The sequence below is a fragment of the Urocitellus parryii genome (assembly GCF_045843805.1).
Source record: "Urocitellus parryii isolate mUroPar1 chromosome 10 unlocalized genomic scaffold, mUroPar1.hap1 SUPER_10_unloc_1, whole genome shotgun sequence".
In the NCBI taxonomy this organism is placed as follows: Eukaryota; Metazoa; Chordata; class Mammalia; order Rodentia; family Sciuridae; genus Urocitellus; species Urocitellus parryii.
The window spans coordinates 610,491-638,192 of record NW_027551754.1 but is presented as its reverse complement, the minus strand read 5'-3'; the positions used below and the strand labels follow the sequence as shown (position 1 = coordinate 638,192).

The 27,702-nt window shown below is 45.3% G+C and overlaps 1 pseudogene; it reads right to left on the bottom strand.

Moving 5' to 3' along the window:
- Positions 1 to 1,879: 1,879 nt before the first annotated feature.
- On the bottom strand, positions 1,880 to 19,653 carry LOC113176793 (sal-like protein 4; annotated as a pseudogene).
- Positions 19,654 to 27,702: the final 8,049 nt, after the last annotated feature.

The window sequence follows — 27,702 nt, the reverse complement described above, 5'->3', positions numbered from 1 at the left end:
TCCTTTTTTTTTTTTTGGATCCTAAAGCCAGGTGCAATAATGAAGACAAAACTGTGGGTAACAGTCTTGATCCACCTTTCAACAAGGGCTATCCGAACAGAGGGAAAGAATCCTCGGCCCCAATGTCGGGTCCTTCTTTCTCCTTCCTCATTCAACCACTAGAGCAGTGTTTTGGCATCTGCTCTACATTATCACATGCACGAAAGGGGATTTTAAAAAGGAATCACAAAGACATTGAGAATGTCTGGCTATTTCCACCAATGTGTCAACTCTTAGGTTTAAGACAGGGCCTGGTGAAAAGGTCGGGCGAACGTCGGAGGAAAAGACCACCAAGAGACTGTCTCATGCAACAGCAAAGGGTTTATTGGGGGTCCAGCATGCTGGGGCTCAGAGTTCACTTCAGAGGAGCAGAGAACAAAGAGCCCGGGAACAACTGGAGCAGAGCTTATATACATTCTTTGGAGGGGGCAGGGACTTTACATACATCATAGCATCCTTTAGCAAATCATCACATACTGCGGGAAAATCAAATAACAACTCTAAAACATGATTAGCACATTCACTGGCGGGAACAGGTCAGGTGGGGGTGATTGGTCAGTACTAAGATGGGTATATATTTAAACTGATTGGTTTAAGCCATGAGGTGTATACGTGCTGGACTGCACGGTTTCTTTCTGGTAGGGTGGGTTGTTTTTACAGATCAACCAGATAGTCAGGGGAGATTTCAACATACATTTACTGGTCTCTCTGGGAGTTGTTTTAACTGCCACATGAATTTCAGGTTCCAAATGCAACTTAACAGAACTTAGAAACTTTACAGGTCTTGAAACAAACCTTATCCTTTACATTTCAATTTCTTTATCCTTTCACTGGGAATACTTCAGCGGTCATAAAAGGTCATAAAATAGGAAAATAAAGACTATGGCTACTAACATAAAAAAAAATAAATCAGGTAGATAAATTAAAGCTTTCACATCCAGGACTTGCCTGTTTCAACTTCATAGCCTTCATGCAACTCAAGGAAAAATAAAAATCTTTATTATTACTTGATGTGAGTTGCACTGGGAAAATTGAAAAAAAAAAGTAGAAGAAAATGTGAACCTGTGATAGAAGTACGCCCTTCTATGAGCTTCTTCTTTGAATTGTCTTTAAATAAGCAGCAACACACACATTGGCTCCCTAAGGACTAAAATAAGTCCAAGAAAGGACATCCTACTTAAGATTCTAAGGTTGAAGGAATTTTTTTTATTCTACAACCTTAGGGTTTTTTTGTTTTGTTTTGTTTTGTTTTTAAAGTACATTCAAAAATTAAAAAAAAAAAAAAGATGGGCACAGGATTGAAGGTCATGTAAAACAGGCCCCTAAGTAGAGGGCAGAAGGTATCCATCCACTTACATATGCACATTTGGTTGGCCTGGAGGTAGAGTATACCCCCACCCACCCAATTAGGCTAAATAGTTGTCTTTTCCACCAGGGTGCAGTAAATTCCAACTGTTTCACCCTGAAAGAGGCAATAGTCTTTGGAAAGTCACTCTAGGTTGTACAAAGCTTCTATGTATACATACAGTTTGTCACAAGTAACAAAGCTACTTTTCAAGACCTGCTTCTTTCCAAAAGAAAAATAAAAAATAAAAAGATTCTAGTCTGTTTTGGTATGCCAATTTTTCTTTTTCAATTTTTCCTTTTTTTGCAAAGCAGCATAGCAACAATCATGATTGTAGGACTGCCCAAGGTTGAGGTCACAACCGTAAATATCATTTGCATATCAGTAAGAATAAAGAAAAGAGGAGATGGGTTCTTGAAGAAAACCAAAAAGCAGTCCAGCTCCCATCCATTCCACAGGATCTGCATTTTTCCTAGCAGGCAGGTTCTCCTGGGCTTAGCTGACTGCAATCTTGTTTTCCTCCAGGAAGTGAGGGAACTAGTGTTTGGCAATGCTGTCGGCAACACATGGCTTCTCCACCTCTGCACTGCCCCTGGATTGGGAGTCCATCTTGGAGACCATGGCACTGCTGGCCACAGAGCTGGACCCCAGGGAAATGGGCAGGGTGGAAATGCCGCCACTCTAGATCATAGAGATCTCATTGTTCTTCATGGCCAGGCCACCATTGAGCACACTGGTGTACTGGTTCCACACAACAGGGACAGGGTCCACATGTACCGAGGGTGCCAGGATTTCTTTGGGAAATATTTCGGAGACTCTCTTTCCATCCGTACCCAACAGGGCCATGGTGTTCTCAATGGCCAGGTTCCTCCTGCGGTGAGCTGAGTTATTGTTTGCCCCATGTGTCATGTAGTGGACCTGCGGACAGGACAGAGTTTTTTTAGCAAATATTCTACTGCTCCCCAGCAAGTGTGGCTTTGGTTCTACCCAAAGAGTGTCTCTCAATATGCTTTTTTTTATTTAGGAAGTAAATTATGTAAAAAAAAAAATCATATACTGGGTAAAGGGGAAACAAAGATCTGGCAGTATCTGGCCAGCACTCCTGCCTAGAGAGACCAAGGCAGTGCGTAGACTCTTGTCTGTGTGTGTACTTATAGAAACACCTGACACATGCCAGGCAATATTCCAAATTTCAAGGTCAATATTTGTCCTATTCAGCTTGTAATACCAGTGGCTTGGGAATTGGGAGGCTGAGACAAAAGGATCACAAGTTCAAGGCCAGCCTCAGCAATTTAGCAAGGCCCTCAGCAACATATCAAGACCATGTCTCAAAATAAATAATAAATAAAAAGTGCTAAAGATGTGGGTCAGTGGTTAAGTGGCCCTGGATTAAATTCCTGGCACCATTAAAAAACCAAGGCCTTGGGTTCTATCCCCAGCACTGGGAAAAAGCAAAACAGAAATCCGGTTGGGAAAGCTACAGAAGGCCATGGTGAGAAGAAGATGCTATTCCATGTAAGTCTTCCTAAGGAAAGACCATACTACCTGTCCCCTGGCTTTTCTTAAACATGTATGCTTTCCATAATTGTTTCTCCTGCCTGCCCTTCAAGTTTTTGAATAATTTTTAGCTTCTTTAAAAGTTTAAAAACCCTTGCGTGAGGTATCAGGTTTCTCAGGCACTCAATGCATCTTTACTGACACCCTGGAGACCAGTGGCCACCCCACGGGGTGGAACAGAAGAGGCTGCTTGTGCATCACTAGTGCTGCTGTTGCTAGCAGTGAATGGGAAGGCTGTACTTAAGAGAACTTGGTCTTACTCCAGGACAACTCTGGAGTTCATCATTACCACCATCCAGGGCAGCCAGGGAGACCAAGTCACAGCAAGCCACCTGCCCAAACAAGCCAGGGGCTTACACACTGATGAATCCTTATAGTTCTAGGTGTCACAAGAGGCTGCTGCTACATATTCCTACCACAATGCTTTTACCAACTAGATTTACATAATTAAAATAGAGAATGCCTTTTAGGTCAACTTTAAGATGAAGTTTTGACCTTTGTTTTAACCATAAGGAAATGAACCCACCTACTTGTGAGGTGGCAAAGAAAGATCCTCAGGGCTATACAGCAAACCAGAGGTGGAGCCAGGTGGAAAACCCCAAAGCCCTCTTCCCATCTGCAGGACACTTTCACCCTTCACAGGGGCAGCTCCTCCTAACAGCAGTAATAGCACAGACCATTCTATGGAAGGACCCAGCTGCATGGCTATTAACCTGGAGGCTACTGTTTGTTTTAAACTCCAGTGCTTCCAGACATACATCTATATAATACTCATATTTAATCATGGTATTTATATCAACTTAGCAGGCCAGGAAACAGAAATTCAGTGGTTGTCAAGCCTGGAATGTTAATCCAATGCATAAATGATCAATATTAGCTCATACCTAATAACAAAGATTTTCTGTTTCCAGACTTATACTATAGATCTACTTAGCTTTTTCTTTTTTGGCTGCACTGGGGATCAAACCCAGAGCCTCATGTATGTTCGATGCCCCATCAAGTGCTGTACCACTGAGCTACAGCCCAGCTCTTAACGATTAAAAGAAAATTAGAACCAGGTGCAGTGGAGCATACCTGAGACCTGTCTCTAATAATAAAATACAAAATAGGGATGGGGATGTGGCGTGGGGTCAAGTACCCCTGAGTACCAAAAAAAAAAAAGATATTTCAAGAGCCATCACTTATGAGATATGATTATATATCCCTTTGCCTTTTTTTTTTTTTTTGCAGTACTGGGGATGGAACCCAGGGCCTTACACATGCTAAGCCAGTGTGCATGCGTTCGTGAATCTGAAGGGCACTGGCGGATGAGAAGTTCTTCGCACATGGCCTGCAGCCATGTTGCTTGGCCTGTCAGCGTGCCTGGGCCGCTAACAAAGGTGTCATGCCTGGGGACATGGTGGAGGATCCTACAAATGTGCCAGGAACTTCAACTTTGACATGGGTGGGCTGTGCTTGAATAAATGTAGATGGGAGACTGCTACGACCTAGTATGTGAGGGGAAGAAAATCCAAACCTTTATCATCCAACACCCACTCATCCTTAGAAACAAAACAGCTTTGAAAACAACTGCCCACTAAACCAGAGGAGATGGCTTACAGGAAATGACACCTCACCAGCAGCTTGCCTTTGGATTGTTCATCTGCACAAAGAATAGACTGGAAAATGGACCGTTTCAGTTTTGCATCAAAGAATGGGCAACATGGGAATACATGTAACTCAAGTTCAAGTTTCTGCATCAAGAGTTACCTTTAAAACCTGCCCAGAACCTATCTGTCTGATTCTATGATGCCCCTGTTACCCTATTTTATCATTAATGGCATCAATACATGCCCCAAAATATGTTCCCCAAATTGATTTGTACACTTAAGATATTACCTTCCCCCCTTCATAAATGACTTGTGAACATTCCATTAGGGAGCAAGACCTCAGAATCAAGGAACTATAGTTCATTTCAGTGGCCAAAAAGCAGTTTTGCCCACTGCTACTGGGATTTGCTTAAGATTACCCCTAGATCCCCATGGGGTCAAAAGCAAAAACAAAAACCAACAATAATGATGCTTGTCCATACCCAATTTGCATTAACCACTATAAGTAAAAAGCCTGTTCATGGCTAGGACAGAGGTTGTTATTATGTCCCTCTACCCAGAAGTATAGGAAAGCTAATTGCCCTACAGAGGAGCTGCTTCAGATCACACTCCATTTGCAAAGTTCAACCCAGGTTCCCTTTTGATGACCTTGAGCCCACAAGGGACATAAGTGAAATCCAAAGCTCTATCACCTTCCATCTCAGGGCGGCTGTTCTTGGAGGTCTCAGCTTTGATCCCAGCATCAGGAGACCTGGACTTGATGCTTTCTGCTTGGCTATTGGCCGGGGACACAGCCTGGAAGGACATGGTTTCCATGGCATCTGGGCTTCGGCTCTGATACTCCTGGTAACCCACGAGCGAGGACAAGTCATTGGTCAGGCCGTCACTCTCCACTGAGCCATTTTCTCAGCTGCTCTGGCACTGCAGGCCCCCAGGGGCAGGACCTTCTTTCACTGGGGCATCTAGAAAAGCCATCACAGGGAAACCCAGGGTGGGTGATGCCAAGTGGGTGCTGGGAAGAGGTGCAGGGACCTTTGACGAGCCAGCGGGGGTATCCTGGGACGTTATTTCATCTACATCAATGCTCTCGACCTCCTCGGGGCAGGAGGCACCTGTGCTGCCACTCTCCCCAACCATCATCGGCTCAGAACCTGTAAAGTCACAGGGGATGTCTGGCAGAGGCATGTTGGGAATCTGGTCACCCATGTGCATCCGGATGTGCTGCTGCAACATGACAGCATTGGTAAACTTCTTCTGGCAGATGGGGCATGAAAGCTGGGTCTTTACAGATGTGTTGGCTCGGTGAACCCCAAGATGCATCTTCAAGTTGCCTTTGGTAGAAAAAGCTCGGCCACAGACCTTGCACTGGAAAGGCCTTTCCCAGGTGTGGGTGCGTTAATGCATCTTGGGAGAGCTCTGGCAGCTTAAGACTCGGTGGCAAATGAGACATTTGTTGGGGTCGGTGGTGGCCTTGTCGATGTTTTCCACAAGCTGCTGTAACTTCAGGGTCTCTGACCCTGGCTCGGGGGTCCCACTCCCCTGGAAGCTACCAACCCTTAGGGAATTATGGTTGAGTCTGACCCCAGATAGTGTGGGTCCACCCTCACTTTCTGGAGAAGGCCCAGGCTGTAGATCGCTGGGCAGTGGGCCACCCAGGATGTCCTTGGGGTTATCCCCCAGAGAGAGATTTTGAGGTATCCCCACACAAGGGGTCCCTGTTACAAGGACAGGTTTTCTATCTAAAGAGAGACTTGATTCATCTACAAGGATGGGGACAGATAGTGCATAGGGGATGCCATTGCCTGCTGCCATTTTGTCCTGGAATTCGGCAAACAGCTGGGGGTTCGCCTTCACCTGGGGGTGTCGGTGAAAGTGTACCTTGAGGTTGCCCTTGGTAGTGAAGCAGTGACCACAGACAGATCACACGAAGGGTCTTTATCCAGTATGGGAGACGAGGTGGATCTGCAAGGAGCTATTATTCCCAAAAACCTTGCTACAGTACTTACACATGTGCTTGAAGAGGGCCGCCTCCTCTTTCGGTTTGACATTCACAGTGGAGATGTTTGGTGGCTTCCCTTTCCCTTTCTTGGATGGGTCTAGGGCCATGGTGGAGAAAGGGCTCTGGAAGAGCACAGAACCTGGGGCCTGAGGTAGCAAAGTGGTTGGGAACTGAGACATGACATTCAAGAGCACCCTCGACCTGTCTGGCTTCAGGGCAAAGGGGGTCAGCCCTGGGGACAGAGAGCCAGCGGTGGAAGGGATGTTGGCATGAGGTAGCTTGGCTTTTTTCAAGGCATTCAGAGACAGATCTTGGCTTCCAGCCTTCTGGCTGAGCAGAGCCATGGTGGCGGACACCTGCTGGGACACGTGGCTGCCCAAGGTCTTCAGGATGTCTGCCACCCTGGAGTGCAGGGCATGTGCCGCCCACATGTTCACCTGCAAGTGGATATGCTCGGTAAGGTGCAGCTGCTGGAGCTGCTGCTGCTTCAGGCACAGGATCTGCTCCAGGACCCACGGGATGTCATGGGCACTGGGCACTGTGGTGGGCGGGGCACCACCTTGGTGCCCCGGAGTGCCTGCAGACTCACGTTAGTGTTGGCCACTTTGCCTTTGCGTAAATAGCTTATGTCCTGAGGGGAGGGTGGCAGGGCAGCCTCTGCCTTCAAGTACATGACAGGCTGGGTTTCGGCTTCTCCTTCTCCTTGGCACTGCCGCTGCTCCTCTGGTGACCATCCTTACTGCGTGGGCTGACTGGCGGGTGGTTCAGCACTGCTCTGGAGAAGTCCTCTGAAGGCACTGGTCCCTCGCTGTCGTTCATGATGAGGGCAGGTGAAATCTTGTTATGCTCAAATTCGGGACCCCCAAAGACCACCAGAGACCTAAGATCAATGCAAGCAGCAAAGAGGTGTTCATTGCGAGCTAGCTCGGTCCTCCGTGTGCACACACACAGCAACTGGTGACACTGAGAGGCCCAAGCCCAGGGTTTGCAGCAGTTTTATACATTCTTTGGAGAGGGCAGGGACTTCACATACATCATAGCCTCTTTTAGCAAATCATCACACACCACGGGAAAATCAAATAACAACTCTAAAACATGATTAGCACATTCACTGTCGGGAACAAGTTGGGTAGGGGTGATTGGTCAGTACAAAAGGGGTATTCATTTGAACTGATTGGTTTGAGCCAAGAGGGGTGAACGTGCTGAACTACATGGTTTCCCAACTTGTTATCAACCACCATAAAATACTGGGAGGGTTATCTGGCATCCCAGGTATTTCCCTGTCTCATGCTGCTAGGAGGTTGCTATGGATCTCCACCTAGCCTGACTGAGTCAGGGACACCTGGTGCAGCAGATCTCTCCTGTTATTTGTAGATAAACAACTTAGCAGGGTGGGAATAGGCTTAGGAGTGCTCTGTGGGTTTTTCCAAGGACTAAGGTCATGTCCCTTCCTTGGACAGGCTTGGCTCTGAGGTAGAGGCTGATTTTTCAATCTTAATGCAATTTTTCTTATGTTCCAAGAACTCTGAGAGGCTGAAGAACTCGGCACAGCATTTCTCACAGATATGAGTGTCCTCTTGGGGGAGCCGCTTCACAGTGGCTTTGTCCCCACCTGCTTTATCGCCACTGCCTGTGTGGTTCATTGAAGCACCTGTGACAAGAGAGAAAAAGCTAAGAACTCAACCCAAGGAAAGGACATGGTTACACCTCCTTAAGAACCTCGACTTCAATGACAGGCACTCCTCAGGTGTTCCCACAGGAGAAGGCTGGACTCAGAAACAGATGCACCCAAAAGGTGGGAATGAACAAAGCTCTGAGCTGAATTATGCTCCCCCAAAAGACATGGCCAGTGCCAGCTCAGTAGACCATGTGCCTTGCCCATGAGAGGCCTTGGGTTCCAAACTCAGCACCAGGGGGGACAAATTAAAAACAAAACAAAACAAAAACATGGTCATACTTCCCCATGTGGCACACCCCCCCCCCCCAAGAACCTGTGCATGTGACCTGATCAGATAAGGTATTTGCAAATGTAACTAGATTGGGCCTAGGCTTTATCCAAGGCTGGTATTGTTATTTAAGAAAGGGAGATTTGAGATGTACCAGATGTATCTCCCTCAGAGCCTTTAGAAGGAACCAAACCTGCTATCACCTACATTTGCACCTGCCTGGCCTCCATACCTGTGAGAGAATAAATTTTAGTTCATTTAAGTCATCCAGTCTAAGGCAGTTGGTTAATGGCAACCCTAGAAAATGAATATAACTTATCCGAACAATCCCCATCCCAATCCCTGCACCTCTCTCAGAGTCAGCTTGCAGAGGCAAACAGATGGGTTATGCTGTTTAAGAGAAGGACATTGAACCTGCTCAGATCATGGCTGCTGACCTCCTTCTTAAGCCCAGTCAATGACTCATTCAACCAATGCACCCAGCACAAGATTTCCAGGGGCAACAAAAGCTTAAAGGTGCCAACAATTCAGATGGTAACACTAAATTCATTTGAAATACAGAGCACAGCAACTTGGGTGAATTAAAATAGGAAGGACAAGAAGAATGTTCCCAGAACAGCTTCACATGTGGGAAACACACGGAAAAAGACTGCAATGGCCAAGCAAGACACGAACGTAGAAAGACTTCATTAACTTTTTCAGATTACGACAAACCCGTTGTGGTGTCTTAACATTTAGGACTTTAAAAAGAAAACGAAGCCATTATAGAAAGTGAGAAGTATGGAAGTAGGGGAAAGGAATGGTGGACCCCCCACCACACACACATACTAACAACTTCTGCTATAATTCTATTTTTCTGAAATGAAATACACGATCCCTGATCCAGGATCCTTCAGCTGTTTTTTTCAACTTATGACAGTGTGACAGCAACACAGGCTTAGTACTTGGAATTCTACATTTTGACCTTTGCTGGGGAAACCTCTCTTGCAATGCTGGAAATCCATAGAATCACCAGCAGCAAGTGAGATCTTCAGCACCACAGCGTGGTTAGGCAGGGGTGCTCAGTCAGTTAGGCATATTAACTGCATTCTCTGGTCACGATAACTTCAACTTACTCTGGGTTTATTGGGATGTAATCCCACTATAAGTCAAGGAACATCTGTGTACAAAAGCTAAGTCCTATTTTGAGTCTTATCTTCTTAAAAATGACTGACCCGTGGATTTTTTGGGCAAGTGGATCCTATCCAGATTAGGGTTAGTATTAGCATACACATTCTGATTCCCTTTTGAGGACTGTGCTGTACCCAGAGGCTTGGGTCCTAGGAATATAAAGCCTAGTGGGCAGTATCTGTCCAGCCCCCTGCCACCCTATCAGGTAGGCTAGGCCCTCCCCTAAGAAGGCACTGGAGCTTGGAGTCTCAGACCTAGCACCTCTAGGCTTGTGAACCTGAGCCATACACACATTTGCACAAGTACAAAGATCCATGTTATCAAGTGTGCACATGTTTGTTTGTTTTTAAAGGCAAAACTGTTTACAGTGGTGACAAATGTAATCCTGGTTCACCCACAGTGCAAAAAAGGAGTATAAGTTCTGCATGCTGCACAAGTCAGGTGAGGTAAACCCCAGAAGCAGGAAGTAGCAGAACTTCTTTTGTTTAAAATGAAGCCTATGTGTGACTTCTCCATGTAGATGGAGCCAAGGCAAGGATGCACACCACTTTCAAATAAATAAACAATTGCTACTTATGTTAGTAAACCATGGATTTTGACTGAAAAGCTTCCAATAGTTTGGAGGAAAGATGGATCTTGAAGAACAACCTTAATAAGCTGACTTCATTTTTACCAATTTCAGACTGAGTAAAAAGAAGACTTCCAAAGTCACCCAGTGCCTACCTCACCAACCATGCTCACCACCTACTGTGTGCAGAGGAAGCAGGGCTGTGGGGGCAACAATGGACCCACCATTGTATGTTTCCTTTCATGTATTTACATTGCAGCTATTTTTTCTCAGGGATATTTTTGAGATTCCAAAGTGTCCCTCCTTCCAACACACAAACACATGTAAAACACACACAAGAAAAACCACACATATTCCTTCTTTATGGCACTGGGATGAACCAGGGATGCTTATTTTTCATATGAAGACAGAGCCTTGCTAATTCTCCTAGGCTTACCTCAAATTTGCAATTCTCCAGCCTCAGCCTCCTGAGTCACTGGGATTAGCCATGTGCCATGACTATTCCTCCCTCCATATCCTTTTTTTTTTTTTTGCAGTATTGGGTATTAAACACAGGCCTCATACATGCTAGGCAAGTGCCCTACCACTAAGTTATATCCTCAGCCCCAGAAGGGATATGATGCCACAAGGCTACTTCCAGAGACAGTTGCATAGGGGAGGCAGAACACAAAGACCTAAGGCCTCCACAGCACTCTGATTCAGTCCTAAGAGTCAAGTCAAAAAACAAAGATGAAAGAACAAAAATCTCATCAATTCCCAGAACAATGGTGTATGTATATGCAATTCATGTGCTCAAACGCAGTGATTAGGGGTAGGTAATGGGGGTGGTGTTAACTGGCACAATCTTTCTAGAAAAGCAATTTTGTAATTATATGTCAAAAACTTTCTCTTGGGGAAATACACCCACAGGTAGTGAACATAAATGTATATAACTTCTTCAGGGAGTCATCTGGCAACATCTTAATTTTAGTTTAATTCTCCTTGACTCAGCAATTCCTTTGTTAGGAATTTACTTCCTGTATTGCAAGGTATTTCTTGCAGCATTTCTCATATTAACAAACAAGTACACAAATGGACACACACTGTCCATCAGGAAGTTTCTGGCTAAATAAATTAGAGTGCACAAAAGGTGAACATTGTATCCTACCAAGACAAGTAGACTGTGTTAGTGTGCTCCTCCACAGAACAACCACCCAGAAGTTATTTCATAAGAGGAAAAAAAGGGAAGAGAACAGGATGTGTATATAATGTGCTCCCATTTGGGCTCATAGGTAAAGACATAAATATGTACATGGAAACGGAAAATGATACAAGAGAAACAGTTGCTGGTATGCACCTCCTGGAGAATGCGCCTGGGAACTCAGGTGGAAGAAAAAACTGTAAACTGTACCCACCTTTGTCCTACAGCTTCTTTTAGATTGACATTAAACATCTAAAACACATCTAAAACTCCTGGGTTGGGCTGGGGATGTGGCTCAAGCGGTAGTGTGCTCGCCTGGCATGAGTACGGCCCGGGTTCGATCCTCAGCACCACATACAAACAAAGATGTTGTGTTCGCCGAAAACTAAAAAAATAAATGTTTTAAAAATTCTCTATCTCTCTCTCTCTCTCTCAAAAAAAAAAAAAATTAAAATTAAAAAAAAATAAATCAAGCTAACTCCTCATGTCACCCTTGTGTCTCTCTCCTGCTTCTGAAGACCCAAAGTTCCCGCAAAAATGTCAAGATCTCCACGCTGCTCCTTAGGGCCCAGGCAAACCTCTACCTACCACCCATACTCGTCAAAGGCCTGCACCTGAACTCATTTAACTTCAAATCCACTTAACCAAGCAAGCATCTTTCTGCCCTTTTTTAGATGTGAAAACCGAGGCTCAGAAATAATTAAGTGGCTCAAGGTGACATACAGCTAAACTAAAAATAAATAAATAAATAGATAAATAAATAAATAAATAAATAAATAAATAAGTACTGAGTTCTTAGATACTACTTAAGGAGGACAATAAGACAAGGGACCTAGTCCCCCCCCCACCCCAGCATGGTACTAGGATTGAACCCAGGGGTGCTCCACCACAGAGCCACATCCCCAGCCCCTTATTTTTAGACAGGTCTCTGTAAATTGATGATCCACCATGTCCTGCTATAATGTATCATAAGTATATCATACTGTGGTTTCTTTGGAGCATCATAAACCAGTATCATATCAATAAATGTTTCTGTCCCTCTCCTCGGTAGATTTTAATCATTTTAGGGGCAATATTCTCTCACTGAAGGTACATTATAAAGCAGGAATTTTTGTTTTTGGGCAGAGTGCTGGGGATTGAACCCAGAGCCCTGTATATGCTAAAGATGTGATCTATCAATGAATTACACAAACCCCAGCTCCTAAAAGCAGTCTTTTCACTTTTTTTAGTTTTAGATGGACACAATACCTTTATTTTATTTATTAATTTTTACTTGCTGCTAAGAACTGAACCCAGTGCCTCACACATGCCAGGTGAGCTCTCTACCACTGAGCCACAACCCCAGCTTCTAAAGCAGATATTCTTAAGCAGGGGTTCATGAAATTAGGAAAAAAATACTATTGTAAGAACTGAAAATGAGCATTTCTTTTAATTTGGCATGTGAGGAATAAGTTACAGTGGTATCAGCAGAGCCTGTGACACTGTCACAAACAAACACATACATTTCACATGGCCTACAGTTGGTTCAATGACTTGACAATTTGGTGGTTACTTGACAGGATGTTGATCTTGTTACTTATTGTATTATATTAATTAATATAGTCCCCTGGGTACAAGCAGGAGGACGAGGACCCAGTTCCAGAAACCCAGAGGATACCTAAATCTATGCCTGCTAAAGTCCCTGATACAAAATGGTGCAGCATTTGCATATAACCTGGACATCCCTAGATATACTTTGAATCCTCCCCAGGTGACTCATAATACCCCTAATACAATGTAAATGCAGGGGAAATCATTGTTCTAAAGTGTGTGGCTTAGGGAGCCAGGGCAAGAGACAAAAGCCTGTGCATGGTGGGTACAGATGCAAGGTTTCCCCAAACATTTTCCCCCTAGTTGTTGATAGACCTTTATTTTATTTATTTATATGTGGTGCTGAGAATCAAACCCAGTGCCTCACACATGCAAGGCAAGTGCACTACTGCTGAGCCACAGTCCCAGCCCTTCCCCAAACATTTTTTGACATGTGCTTGGTTGAATCTGCAAATGCAGAGCCCCAGACATGGAGGGCCAGGTGCACATCACGAAGGTCTAGTTTTGGGGAACAGCAATTGCCAAAAGCCAAGTGCCAATGTCTCGGCTGGCACTGAATCACGAGCCACCACACAGCTCTGTAGGTTCAAACAGCCAATTCTTTATTCCCGATCTCACACCAGCCTCCACACACGTTCAGGGGCAATTCCAATATGTCCGATCCCAAATCCTAATCCATGAGGCTTTTTTCAAATCCCATTTGAATCTCATGAGAACTCAACGGGAACAAGCAGCAGGAACACCCTAATCCCAGCAGCAATAATCTTCAACCTCAACTTCCCTAAAACTCCTATTGTCACGCCCTAAACCCAAGGACGGAGATACTTCCTGCAGGAATACACCCTAATCCTGGATCCACCCTGGTAATTGAGCAGGGTCACCTTTCTCAAACACACAAGCAAGGTCGCAGCAAATTTCCAAGGCAAGTCCATTTAACATGGGGTACACTGGCAAGGATTACGATGTGTCATACTGAAAGGGTAAAGTTTCTAAGCTGGAAAGCTTGAATATAAAAGATTAGGTATTATTAAGTTCCTCTGTTACACCCAGATTCCTGAGATAGTTAAGACAACACCCTACTGGCCATTTAGCCTAGGGCCCTGTGCAGTTCATCACAGGGCCTGGACCAATCAGTTTGAATGTGTAACCCGCTTACGAATGACCAATCAACCCCCGCCCAATCTGTTCCCACCAATGAATGTGCCAATCACGTTTCAGAGTTGTTGTTCAATTTCCCCGCGCCTCATGATGATTTGTTCTGATGTATGCAAAGCCTCCCGCCCTCCCCAAAAAGTGTACTTAAGCTCTGTTTGAACCTCTGCTCCGGGCTCTGAGCTGCACTCCCTTCTTGAGTGGGCACAGAGTCCCAGCGCGCTGGAATGGATCCCCAATAAATCCCCTTTTGCCAATTGCATGGAGTAAGTCTCTTGTGTATGGTCTCTCCCTTCGACGCTCTGCCGGACCCCCCCCTTACATTACCTACTTGGTAATGGCCCTCAGCAAGCAATTCCCTATCATCTGTTCCCTTGGCATCCCATGGATCTTCAACATGTCGAGGGCATAACAAAGGTTAAGCTCCTCTGCTGGAAGGATCTACTGGTTCCCAGAGTGATTTACAGCCCCCAAACCAGCTGCCTTCACTGTATTCACAAGCCTCGAAGCCACACCTGCAACATCCCGCTTGAGTCCTAAAACAGCAGCTATTTGCCTGTGCAGTAAAAAGTACTCGGGCATCCCCACCACCACTGGCACATCCTGAAGGCCTATTTGCCAAGGAGTAAGAGGACTCCATTAGGAACAATGGCTGGGTATGCTTAAGTTAACCCCGAAAGAAAAAAGCAAAGTTCAGAGGGATTACACAGCAACTCCTTCCATCCCCCTGCCCCACCCCTATGAATGTTATCTCTCAGCATCTAGTTATCCAATGAATTGGAAGAATGCAGTAAACCCAGCAGGGGTCTTAGATTCAATCACAGTCAAATGGATAGAAAATACTCCTGGTATTGTGCATGAAGAAAGTTAATCTGCTAGAGGCCAATCAAATTCTGGAGATGTTAAAACACTTAAAAATTAAAACCTGTGTATCTTGAGGGAAGCATTATGACTCCGGCTTATCTGCTTTCTCATTCCTATATTAGAAGAAAGACTATGAGCAGATTATCTAAGGCACACAACATCTCCTACCCTCCCGCACCACCTAGATAAGGGCTTACCAAAAAAAAAAAAAAAAAAAAAAAGGAAATTAGGTCCCCAAGAGTTGAGCCAGTGGCAAGGGCCCTGTTAACCAGTTTAATTTTAAAACGTGTAGATGGCAAATTAGACACCAAATTAAATTTCTACTTAATTAAAAATTTTAAAAAGTTTCAAGGAGCCTTGGATCAACGTCCAGGGAGGCTCTGTGAAAAAGGAAGAGTAAGAAGATCAAAAAAGACTGCTATGCTGTGTGATCTATCTGGCCATGGGGTTAGAGATGTGCCCCATTTTTAAATTTGAAAACTCCAGAGGGCAAGGGGCTTTGTTCCCTCCTGAGGATCTCTCCGGAACAAAGCCTGATAAGAGTGTGAAAAATAAATTTTTTTTAATGGCATGACTAGTGATGCAGTTCTTTTTCTGGATTTAGAGGCATTTAAACATATCAAGAATTTTTATTTTTAAATAATCCAAAGTACAATAGGTTAAAAGTGCTAAGAAAGGGAACTAATTTTTTGAATTCTTCCCCCTATTGAAAAATCAGCCTCTATCTCAGAGCAAAGCCTGTCCAAGGAAGGGGCATGACCTTAGTCCTTGGAAAAACCCACAGAGCACTCCTAAGCCTATTCCCACCCTGCTAAGTTGTTTATCTACAAATAACAGGAGAGTTCTGCTGCACCAGGTGTCCCTGACTCAGTCAGGCTAGGTGGGGATCCATAGCAGCCCCCTAGCAGCCACCAATCAGCATGAGACAGGGAAATACCTGGGATGCCAGATAACCCTCCTAGTATTTTATGGTGGTTGATAACAAGTTGGGAAACCATGTAGTTCAGCACGTTCACCCCTCTTGGCTCAAACCAATCAGTTCAAATGAATACCCCTTTTGTACTGACCAATCACCCCTACCCAACTTGTTCCCGACAGTGAATGTGCTAATCATGTTTTAGAGTTGTTATTTGATTTTCCCGTGGTGTGTGATGATTTGCTAAAAGAGGCTATGATGTATGTGAAGTCCCTGCCCTCTCCAAAGAATGTATAAAACTGCTGCAAACCCTGGGCTTGGGCCTCTCAGTATCACCAGTTGCTGTGTGTGTGCACACGGAGGACCGAGCTAGCTCGCAATGAACACCTCTTTGCTGCTTGCATTGATCTTGGGTCTCTGGTGGTCTTTGGGGGTCCCAAATTTGAGCATAACACTATTACTTTCTCCAGAGAAGTAAGGCTCAAAGAAACCAAGTGCCAACATCATTTCCAACTTGCTTCCCTAGAACCTCTTCATCTAAATCCTGGAAGGGCATATTCGAAAAATTGAATGGGTTATTATCACACCCAACCAGCTTCAAACACTAGACATGTCTTTTTCATCTGGGAAACAAGGAAGATAACCCCATCCCACTACCAACTGCTCAAAGACCACCACAAACGCAACCCCTTGTGATTAGGGCAAGGCTGAAAAAAAACCAAGCAGGCCAGGCACCATGGGAAAAATCATCCCAACCTGAAGCCACAATTGGTTGTGAGAACTAAAAATCATGTACCTGAGGTCCAGACTGGGTAGACCACAGAGCAGGCTATTTTCTCTGCAGAATTATTTTGTAAAGGTCGGGCAAACATCGGAGGAAAAGACCACCAAGAGACTGTCTCATGCAACAGCAAAGGGTTTATTGGGGGTCCAGCATGCTGGGGCTCAGAGCTCACTTCAGAGGAGCAAAGAACAAAGAGGCCCAGGAACAACTTGAGCAGAGCTTATATACATTCTTTGGAGGGGGCAGGGACTTTACATATATCATAGCATCCTGTAGCAAATCATCACATACCTTGGGAAAATCAAATAACAACTCTAAAACATTAACACATTCACTGGTGGGAACAGGTGGGTGAGGGTGATTGGTCAGTACTAAGATGGGTATATATTTAAACTGATTGGTTTAAGCTCTAAGGTGTATACGTGTGGGACTGCACGGGTTTCTGAGGAAATGGGGTTGTTCTCGTTGTGCAACTAGGTGGTCAGGGGAGATATCGACACACATATAATGGGCAGTTCCGGGAATTGTTTTACTGCCACATGAATTTCACGTTACGAATGCAACTTAAAAACTTTTCAGGACAAACCTTATCCTTTACATTTAAATTTTTTTTATCCTTTCAATTTCAGTGAGCAGCACAACACCATCCTGACACAATAGTAAAACTAAAGACATTTTCTATTTAACAAATTTATTGTTCTCATTCCTAACACATTTCTACAATGCAAATAATCTAACTATCATCACTGTTGTAATAAGGAACCCAAAAACTCAGGGGGAAAAAAAAAATTGAAGTTTGCCTCCTGTTCACACTGCTGAAGCTCATGCAAACAGACAGTGTAAGGATCCGGAGAATCATTGGAGAAGGAGACCACAAGAGACCAGCTTCATGCAATGGGCAGGAGGGAGTTTATTGAAGAGGATCCTAATTCAGCGCGCTGAGGCTCGAGGCTCACTCAGGAAGGGAGAGCAGCCCAGAGCCCAGAGCAGAGGTCAAGCAGAGCTTAAGTACACTTTCTGGAGAGGGCAGTGGGCTTTGCATACATCAGAACAAATCATCATGAGGCACGGGGAAATTGAACAACAACTCTGAGATGTGATTGGCACATTCATTGGCGGGAACAGGTCGGGCGGGGGAGATTGGTCATTCCTAAGCGGGGTACACATTCAAACTGATTGGTTCAGGCCCTGTGACCAACTGCACAGGGCCCTAGGCTAAATGGCCAGTAGGGCGTTGTCTTAACTATCTCAGGAATCTGGGTGTAATAGAGGAATTTAATAATACCTAATCTTTTACATTTTAATTCAAGCTTTCCAGCTTAGAAACTTTACCCTTTCAACAGGAACACATCCCCTGCTCTAATGCCTTAAAAAAAACACCATCAACAGTTCCCTAGCACCCACCAACACTTCACATTTCAAAAGAGGAAAAGCTAATCATCTCCAGCCTCCCAAAATGGTTCCCAGCCCCGACCTACAGGGAAACTCACTAACTGCAGGAGCCACACAAGTGTAACTGACTTGAACACAGGAGTGTAGGGCCTGGTTCTTACATTTGAAAAACGTATTTAACAATGCAATTTATTTTTAATAAATAAAACTGGGTTGTGGGCAAATTGCAGTCTCCTCTTCTTGTGTGTGGGGAGAACTCAGATGAATTGGCCTGAAACCTCACTAAAGCCAGTGTAGGTCATTTTAGGAAGTTACTTGAAACTTGGGAATCTTAATCATTGATGGTTGTAATCCAGTTTAGCACAAAGGGAATTTGAAACCCTTTTGAGAAAATGCTAATTTTCTGTAAGTAGTGTAAGCTCCCTCCCCGACCACCTGCAGATTTTTTGACTTGCTAATTATTACCTGGAATTCATTTTCCTCCCCACCCCAACTGCATTCTCAAAGAGCGTGGCAAAATAAAGCCAGCGGGGTTGCTGTGCGCCAGCTGCCCTGGTCCCCTGGGGCCAGTACTCCTCTGGTTACCTCGGTTATTTTTAGGAAGTCGGAAATCAAAGATAGCGGAGGTCAGGCCAGGAAAGGTTAGGGCAAAGATCGACAGGAGGCATAGCCTCAGGGAAAAGACTAAAACCAACAGAAAAAAAAAAAAAAAAGAAAAAATCATGAAAGAAGAAATAGAGTTTTCTTCTCCACGAACTCTCAGGGCGCTCCAGCCCCCTCCACAGCGCGGGTGGCCAGCACCCCAACCCCTGCGGGTGGGCAGAGGTCGCGCCCTCTCCCCTACTTGGCCTGGGCGGGGCGCGTGCAACAGATCGCCCTCCTCCAGGGGGTCTTTCAAGGGTGCGACCCTCCTCCACCCTCCTACAAAAGCCCCCAAGGGGTAGTGGACAGGGAGGAGAGCCTTGGGGTCTCTTTCTTTTAAAGCCGGTGCCAAAGAGGGAGGGGGAACCGAAGTTACCGCGGGGGGGGGGGGGGGGGAGCTTAGGTCTTCGTGCTCTGCCTCCCCTATGTCTCTGGAAGTAGCCTACTAGTTAAAGGAGAGGAACCAATTAAGAAAGAAGCTGAGGACTAGGAGAGGAAACCCTTTTAGGAGTGAGGGAGACAGCAGAGAGTGGGGGTCAACTTGACAATAAGAGGGGAAAGAACTGGGGGTGAAACACACAAGAGAGAAGAGGAAAAAAAAGTGTAAAATCTGCAAAGACGGAGGTGGGGGGAATGAGGCTGCCTCCCTTCCCTTAGAGGGTGTCCCCAGAACCCGGTTCCAGAATCCACACTAGAAGCCGCAGCGCATCGCAGGCAGCCCGTGCCTTCGAGGGTCCCGCGAACGTCTGGGAAACTACACTGCCCCAGTGGGCACTCCAGCCCCACTCACCCTGCTTCCCCGCCGCCGGTGCTGCTGGGGCCGCATCTGCCAACTCTTGAGTCGACTGCTGCCGAGGCTGCTCACCCTGGTCCTCCTCCAAGTTGATGTGCTGGAGTCTCGCCTGCTTGCGCCTCCACATGGTGCGAGCATCGGGGCGTGGGAGAGCCGTGGTTATTGGCCCTTTCCGCCACAAATTCCTGGAGTTGGGAAATTTATCCCCTTCCGGCCAGAACAGGGGGCAGGACGCGGCTTGCAGAGTGGGCCCGGCGCCTGCCCACTTCCACCCTCATCTTCGGGCTTGCAATGCATGTTGTAATGTGTTGACTTTCTCGGCAGCCAGTGTTTCTCAAGGGACCTCCATCTGCATTTGTTTATGACTCTCAGTGACATTTCCTCCTTTACCTGATCCTTGGAGATAATTTGCTTCTCATTTGAGCTTGAGCAGCCAGAGAGATAATGCCACTGCTCAACCCCCTGCCCGGGGTCTGGGCCACGGCAGCATCGTCCTGCCCCGGAGGACACTCTGCCTAAGTTCTCTGACAGCTGTCCTTGACCTCGGTCACCATGTACATCTGGAGTGTCTACCCCCAAAACAAAGCTCATGTTGAAGGCTCAGTCCTGGGGTGACCCTACTGGGAGGTGGTGGGACCATAGGAGGGGCAGCCCAGGGGGATGGACAGATGATGGGCAGATGGATAGATGGATCCGGGAGAGAGATAAGATAGGGAAATGATGGATGGATGGATGGATAAATGATTGACAGATGGCAGAGTTCATGGACAGATGGACGGTGGGTGGACAGATGGGTAGGTGGGTGCATGGGTGGATAGGTGGATGGGTGGATGGGTGGACGGATAGTCGGATCTGGTGGATGGACAGACACAGAGGTAGATGATTGATGGGTACCTAAAGGTTTGCTTTCCCTGGAGACCCCTCAGCATCCAGGTAAACATGTAATACAGGAATCAATGCAGATACAGAACGGTCACTAGAGGTGGTAGATGGACACATAGGCAGGTGGACGGTCCAGACAGTGGTCACTGACCCACAGATACCCCAGGTTGGGCCTCCCTGGGGAATCCTAAGGTGGATACACGCCCAGACATAGAAATGCGTATTTTACATACACAGCCACATACACACGCACACACGGGTGTACCCTTGCACATAAGCACGGATGCGTCTTCTTCGGGTGTGTGCGTGGGCAAACACACACACACGCATGTGTTCAACCTTGCACAACAGTGGGGCCTGGCAGGTCTCATGGGCTGCTGTCTGAGGGGGTCTGGGGCACTCAGGAGGGAGCACGGATGTCAAAGAGGAAGATCGGGAGGTGCGAAAGGACCCCAGCTCAGGCTGCCTGCAGCCACCACAGGACGGGGACCCATGATGGTGGCCGCAGTGCGCCCTGAAGGCCATTCCGGGGACCGAAGCGCACACCGCGCACTCACAGGGCACAGGTGACGCAAACTCACTGGGCCCATGACCACGGGGCCTCCCTTGCGCAGGGGCTGCAGGACAGGATGCTGTGCTCGGGTCCAACGTCTAGGGTGGTCCCAGCGCTTCTGTGGCAGCTGCTGCCCCTGCGCCTCCAGACCCCGAAGATCTTGCAGGAGGTCACCCCAGGGAGAACCGCGGGGGAGGCGGCGTGTGCTGAGACTCCGCAGAGGCCGACCCAATCTCAGGCGGCTACACCTGACATGTGCGCCCCGCGTCTGGCCTTGAGGAGAGCGGCCTCCAGCTCCAGAGGGTCTCAGAGACCAGCGCGAGCTCCTGCGAGGGGGGTGCACTGGTGGCCACATCGTCCTGCGAGACCAGGAGCCCCCTCGCGTCTCTCCGTGGCCTGTTGGTCAGGGTACATGATGGGGATCTCACGGGTCATGTAGGTACAACATGGCGCAGGGACACAGGACAACATGTGGGTTCCTCTTGAGGAAACGGCACAGGGGGGGGGTCTGGTGTCACCCCATACCTGTCCGGTCACTGCCCAGGGGCCCAGGGGATGGCAGCCCAGAGCACCTCCCTAGGACTGAGACCTGCTATTTGCAAGAAATTGGGAGATGAGAAGAGAGGGTCTGACAGGCCAGCTGTGAGGCACCGATTCTAGGGACAGTTTTGCTTATATTCCATAATACTTTGTCTTTAAAATTCTTATTAAAAATGATCTATGAATCCTTGTTCTTGGTCAGAAACTCACTGAGTGTTCTTGTAACCACTTCCCCACATAGCATTCATCCCTGCTCCCCTCTTCCCACTCTCTTATATAGAGAAGTTTCTATATTCCAAACCCAAATGCTAGTCTAAGACTTATTGTTAAACCATGGTGGACTTATCAAAGCAACTTTTCAATCAAGTGAGTTTCCTTTTCAAAGGAATCTTCTCCTAAAATTATTAAAAGTATTCCTACATACTACAGAATGTTTAAGGTTCTATTCCATGAGGCCCTTAGAATTTTTCTAGCAGAAAGTAATTGCTCCCTTTAGTAACTAGACAGTAGTTATTTGTGTAAGTGACAGAGCCCTTTATTTTGCCCTATGCTCTTCTAGGACAGAGGACATTTCAATTCACACACACCTATTGCAGTCCATCTGACTGTGGGCCAGAAGGCATTCAACAAGTTTCTATTAAATTGAATGAATGCAGTAAATGTCTACATTTTAAGTGTATTTGGCCATAAATGGTTACAAAATAATCATAGCACAAGAATGGATCTCAGTAGTCAAGAAAATCTACTTAAAAGTCTATGTAAGATAGGTGCAGTGGCACGTGCCTATAAACCCAGCGGCTCAGGAGGCTGAGTCAGAAGGATCACAAGTTCAAAGCCAGCCTCAGCAATGGTGAAGTGCTAAGCAACTCAGTGAAACCCTGTCTCTAAATGAAATACAAAATAGGGTTGGGAATGTGATTCAGTGGTTGAGTGCCCCTGAGTTCAATCCCTGGTACCAACAACAATAACAAAGCATATGTAAGTAATTTTCTACCCTAGATGTAGGTTAGCTATCTGGGGAGTTTTAAAAAATCATATATCTAGGCCTCATCCAGATAAAGTGAAACAGAATCTCTGAAGGTAAAGTTCAGGCATCAATATTATTTTCAAAACTCCAGGTGATTTTACTAGACAGGCAAGGTTGAAAACTTCAAATCTGGAGATTTGGACCCATATTTTTTTCTCTGGGTCTAATCCATGATAGAGGAGAAAGAACAGAATACTATGGGAAAGAGCCATGGATTTTTTTTTTCCTTTTGTACATGTTTTAGTGTTTGCGCAGTGCTTTTACACACATGTGCACACTTGTGCACATCCCTTACTTGCTACATAGCCGGACCATTGAGCTTCAGTAATGTGTTCAATTTATGACCATGAAGAACAAGATGCCTCCAGAAGCTCTGTACAAATAAACTTGCAGTTGCTGGATCAAGTTATTTCTTCTCCAGAATCACAGCTCCACTTTAATGGCTTTGGATTCTGGTTTCACCAAAAAGTCAGTAACTGTGATACTTTCTTAGTATAGAAAGATAAAGAACTTGCTGACACCAAATTATCCAGCCTTCCACACCTCCTCCCCTGCCACACACCAGTCTGAACTGACCATGCAGAGGAAAATGAAGGGAATGGTTTCTCCCTGGTTTGGATACTTTCCACTTGATGTTCTTCCAGGCATTGTGAAGTGGAATTCCTTTTAGTATATGTGACTGTAAAGAGATGGATTCTTGAAATGGAGACTTTGAAAAATAAGGATGAGCATATACAGAAGGAATATGTGCTCCTGAGAGTCAGCAGATTGGAATCTTTGACCTTGCTCTGCCCCTTCACCAGCCATGTAAGCTGGGCAAGTTCCCCTCATTTCTCTCAGCCTTGATCTTTTCTTAGTCTCTCTCTGTGTGTATGTATATGTGTGTGTGTGTGTGTGTGTGTGTGTGTGTGTGTGTGTGTATTATGATAACAGAATGCCTAAGACTGGGCAATTTAACAGAAATTTATTTTTCACAGTTCTGCAGGCTGGGGAGTTTTTATTTTTTTCCCTGGCTGTGAGGCAAGAGGTTTTGCTTGTTACATGCTTTTGCCATGGTGTGCTGTCACAGGCCCAAAGCAACTGGGTCAACAATCATGAACTGAAATCTCCAAAACTATAATAAAAAGTAAACCTTTTCTTTTCACAAGTTGGTTTTATAGCATTGAGAAGCTTACATAGATACTTAATAAATAATAAATAGGAAATATGTTCATATTTATATTAAATTCTAATTAGTGAATTTTGTTTCTTTCTTCTTGCAGGGGAGTTTAAGATCATGGAGTCAGCAGGTTCAGCTCTCTAGTGAGGGCTGTTGTCTGCTTCCAAGATGGTACTTTGATGCTGCATCCTCTGGAGCGAAGGGACATTGTGTCTTAAAGTGGTAAAAGGGTTGGGCTGGGGATGTGGCTCAAGGGGTAGCATGATCACCTGGCATGCGTGCGGCCCGGGTTCGATCCTCAGCACCACATACAAACAAAGATGTTGTGTCCTCAGAAAACTAAAAAAAAAAAAAAAACAAATATTAAAATTCTCTCTCTCTCTCTCTCTCTCTCTCTCTCTCTCTCTCTCTCTCTCCCTCTCTCTAAAAAGTTTTAAAAAAATGAAAATAAAGTGGTAAAACGGACAGAAGGTGAAAAGGTGCCAAGCTCTCTCTGTCAAGTACTTTTATAATGGTGCTAATCTATTTATGAAGGCAAAGTCCTCATGACTTAAACACCTCCCAAAAGGCCCCACCTTCAAACACTGTTGTATTGGGGATTACACTAATTTGTGGGGACAGTCAATTATGGTGGTTCTTATGGATTGGATATAAGGTCTCTCCCACAAGACTCTGTGTTTCTATAGGAAAATTACTGAATTGTGAAAGGTGTATCCTAGTTTGAATGGCCTGGGTGGTAAATGTAGGCAGGTGGGCCATGACTGAGAAGGTAGGTCACTGGGGCTTCCTTTGGAAGGGTTAAACTTTCCTGTGGCTCCTTCCCCTTCTCCATGCTTTCTGACCTAGCCATGAACTGAGCAGCTTTCCTCCATTGGCCCTCCCCCCATGATGTGCCCTGTTAACTTGATGGGACCAAAACAATGGAGTTGGCCAAGTATAGAAAGAAACATCTGAAACTGTTAGCCCCAGGTAAACTTTTCCCTCTCTAAGTTGTTCTTGTCAAGTAGTTCAGTCACAATAACATAAAAGTGGGCGGGGGATGTGGCTCAAGCAGTAGTGCGCTCGCCTGGCATGCATGCGGCCTGGGTTTGATCCTCAGCACCACATATAAACAAAGATGATGTGTCCGATGAAAACTAAAAAATAAACATTAAAAATTCTCTCTCTCTCTCTCTCTCTCTCTCTCTCTCTCTCTCTCTATCTCTCTCTATCTCTTTAAAAAAAAAAAACAAACAATAACATAAAAGCTGACTAAAACAGAGGGCATAGCTGTAATCCCAATGTCTTAGGAGCTTGAGGCAGGAAGATTGCAAATTCCAAGCCGGCCTCAGCAATTTAGCAAGATCCTCAGTAACTTAGTGAGACTTTATCTTATAATGTAAAGGTAAAATTTCTAAGCTGATTCTAAGCCGTAAAGCCTGAGTTAAAGTGTAAAAGACTGGGCATTGTAAAGTTTCCAAGCTGCAGGGCCTGAGTTAAAAAGTAAAGGACCAGGTATTGTTAAAATCCTCTGTTAGGACAATACTGGAACTGCCCAGTAAATATTTCCACTGACTCCCTGGTTGTCTAATAACCTGGGATTCTGTGTAGTTTGTCAAGTAGTTATTTAGGCCCTAAAACCAATCAGTTTGAATGTGTACCCCGCTTAGAAGTGACCAATCACCCCTGCCCAGCCTGTTCCCACCAATGAATGTACTAATCATGTCTCAGAGTTGTTGTTCAATTTTCCCGCACCTCATGATGATTTATTCTGATGTATGCAAAGCCCCCCACCCTCCCCAAAAAGTGTACTTAAGCTCTGCTTGACCTCTGCTCTGGGCTCTGGGCTGCTCTATCTTCCTGAGTGAGCCTGAAATCTCAGCATGCTGAATTAATAAAACCCCTTCTGCCAATTGCATGAAGCTGGTCTCTTGTGGTCTCTTCCTCCGACGTTTCGCCGGACCCTTACAATAATAAAATTTAAAAAGGACTAGGGATGTAGTTCAGTGATTAAGTGTCCCTGGATTCATTCCCTAGTACCAATTATGAAATTAACTAATTAATCAATTGGGGGATACATTCAAGCCATAGCAAAGTGATTGGCAAACTTGTTGATCTTCAGGTTCCCCTCAGTTCTAAATACTCAATAAAGTCTTGAAATAGTACACAAGGAATCTTCTGAGTCTCTGAACCATTTCTAAGATGCTAATTCTTCCCCAAAGCCCCTGAATGCACATGTGCTCAGACAGTGCATTGAAATGAGCACAAGGTAAGAGAGAATAAGCTCAGACTTCACCCTGCTTTGAATTGGCTGTATATTCTTAAAAAAAGTCACATTCCCTCTCTAAGCCTTAGTCTTCTCAGCTGGGAGTCATCTCTATTGCTCCTTTGAACTCTGCTTAGAGATATTAAACTCCCAAGTGGCTGAGGACTCATGTCACAATGAATATGAAATCTCAACTTATGACAACATTCAAAACAGGAAGAAGAGATCAGAATTAAAGAATAAGAAAACACCTGTTGTCTAGGACAGAGTAGTGAACCCAGCTCAAATACTAGAAGGATCAAGGAAGAAGGGAAGAGAAAGAAGAAAGAGGAAACTAATCCACAAATAAGGTTTAAATTTTGAATCTCTTTTATCCAATCAAGAGAAAATGTCTATAAGTGACTTTGAATTTAAATATGGAAATTATGTCACATTTTAGAAAGTGTGCTTGAACTTTTCAAACTAATGTGCAATTGTTTGCAAAATCCATTTCCTTTGTGGTTTTAGAAAAGACAACCTTTTCTGTAAATTGATGTGGCTTTTTTTGAGACAAGAACTAACTAGGTAAATAAGGCCATATTTGCCAATTCTTCCTGTTAGTCACCATGTCTGAAAGTCTTAGGTCTTATTTTTTATTTCAGTTCTTTTCCACTTGGTATTTTAAATAACTGTTTGAAGGATTTTCTCTTTGAGATGCATGCTCTTCAGTGTTAATACTCAAAGTCCCTTCTAATCTGGCTTCAGCTAGGGTTTCAGACTTCTCCTCCCTGCTCTCCTGCACATAACCCAGGGCCCTGGGGTACTGAACTAGCCACTCTATTTCCCACCGTCACCTTGCCTTTCCTATCTTTCACCTGGCCCTGGGTTTCTCCTCTCTTGAACTTGCTTCTACATAAGACTCAACTCCACTTCCATCTCCTTGAATTTTTTTCTAATTTCCTAAGTTAGAAACACCTCTAAGACCCTGTCTTAAAATGTGTGTCCTACATTATTTCACTGCCTTGGTCCCTTTCTAAGACCCAGATATAACCTTGTCCTTGGATTCTACTTCTCATTCCTCTTTGTTGCTTAAATTGGCTCCAGAAATCCCAACCGCATTACCGCTAAGTGCGGTAGGTTGGCCCGGCACTTAGTTCTCACACAAAGACAAAGATCTCATGGAGGCTAGCTGCCTGCAGGGACGCAGCACGTCGGTGGCCTGCCCAGACCCCTGGCCTGAGGGACCCTCCTGGCAGGAGGCCGGTGGAGAGGTGAGCGGCGTGAATGAGGAGAGCTACTGGGACATGAAGGGCTGTTGATTTCACAGTAAAGAAAGTGTGATAGGTGCAGGAGTTGGTGAGGCAGGGGCTGGGATGTGTGTATGTGTGTGTGTGTGTGTGTGTGTGTGTGTGTGTGTGTGCACTTGTGTGGGGAGTTTGTGAGAGACATATGGATTGGTAACAGTAATGTTCCCTCCACACAGCAAAGGCTTGGGTTGTAGGGCATGATGGAGAAGGACTTTCTGGGTTCTGTTCCTGGTCTACTGCTAAATAAGTCTTTTGCAGTCATGAGACCAGGGGGCTTTTGATGGAGACTGCTGAGCCTCTGCAACCTTGTTAAGTACATGTTGTCAGGTCTTATCCAGAAGCAAGGTAGGAAAAATGCAGTTTAAGACCAGCTGTCCCTGTTATACTGGTATCAGGCACAGGGGCAGTGGAGGATTTTTTTTTCTCCTCATTTTCTCCTTATTGTTGTCCGCACTAATGTAAGTTATACAGGATCATCTATAGG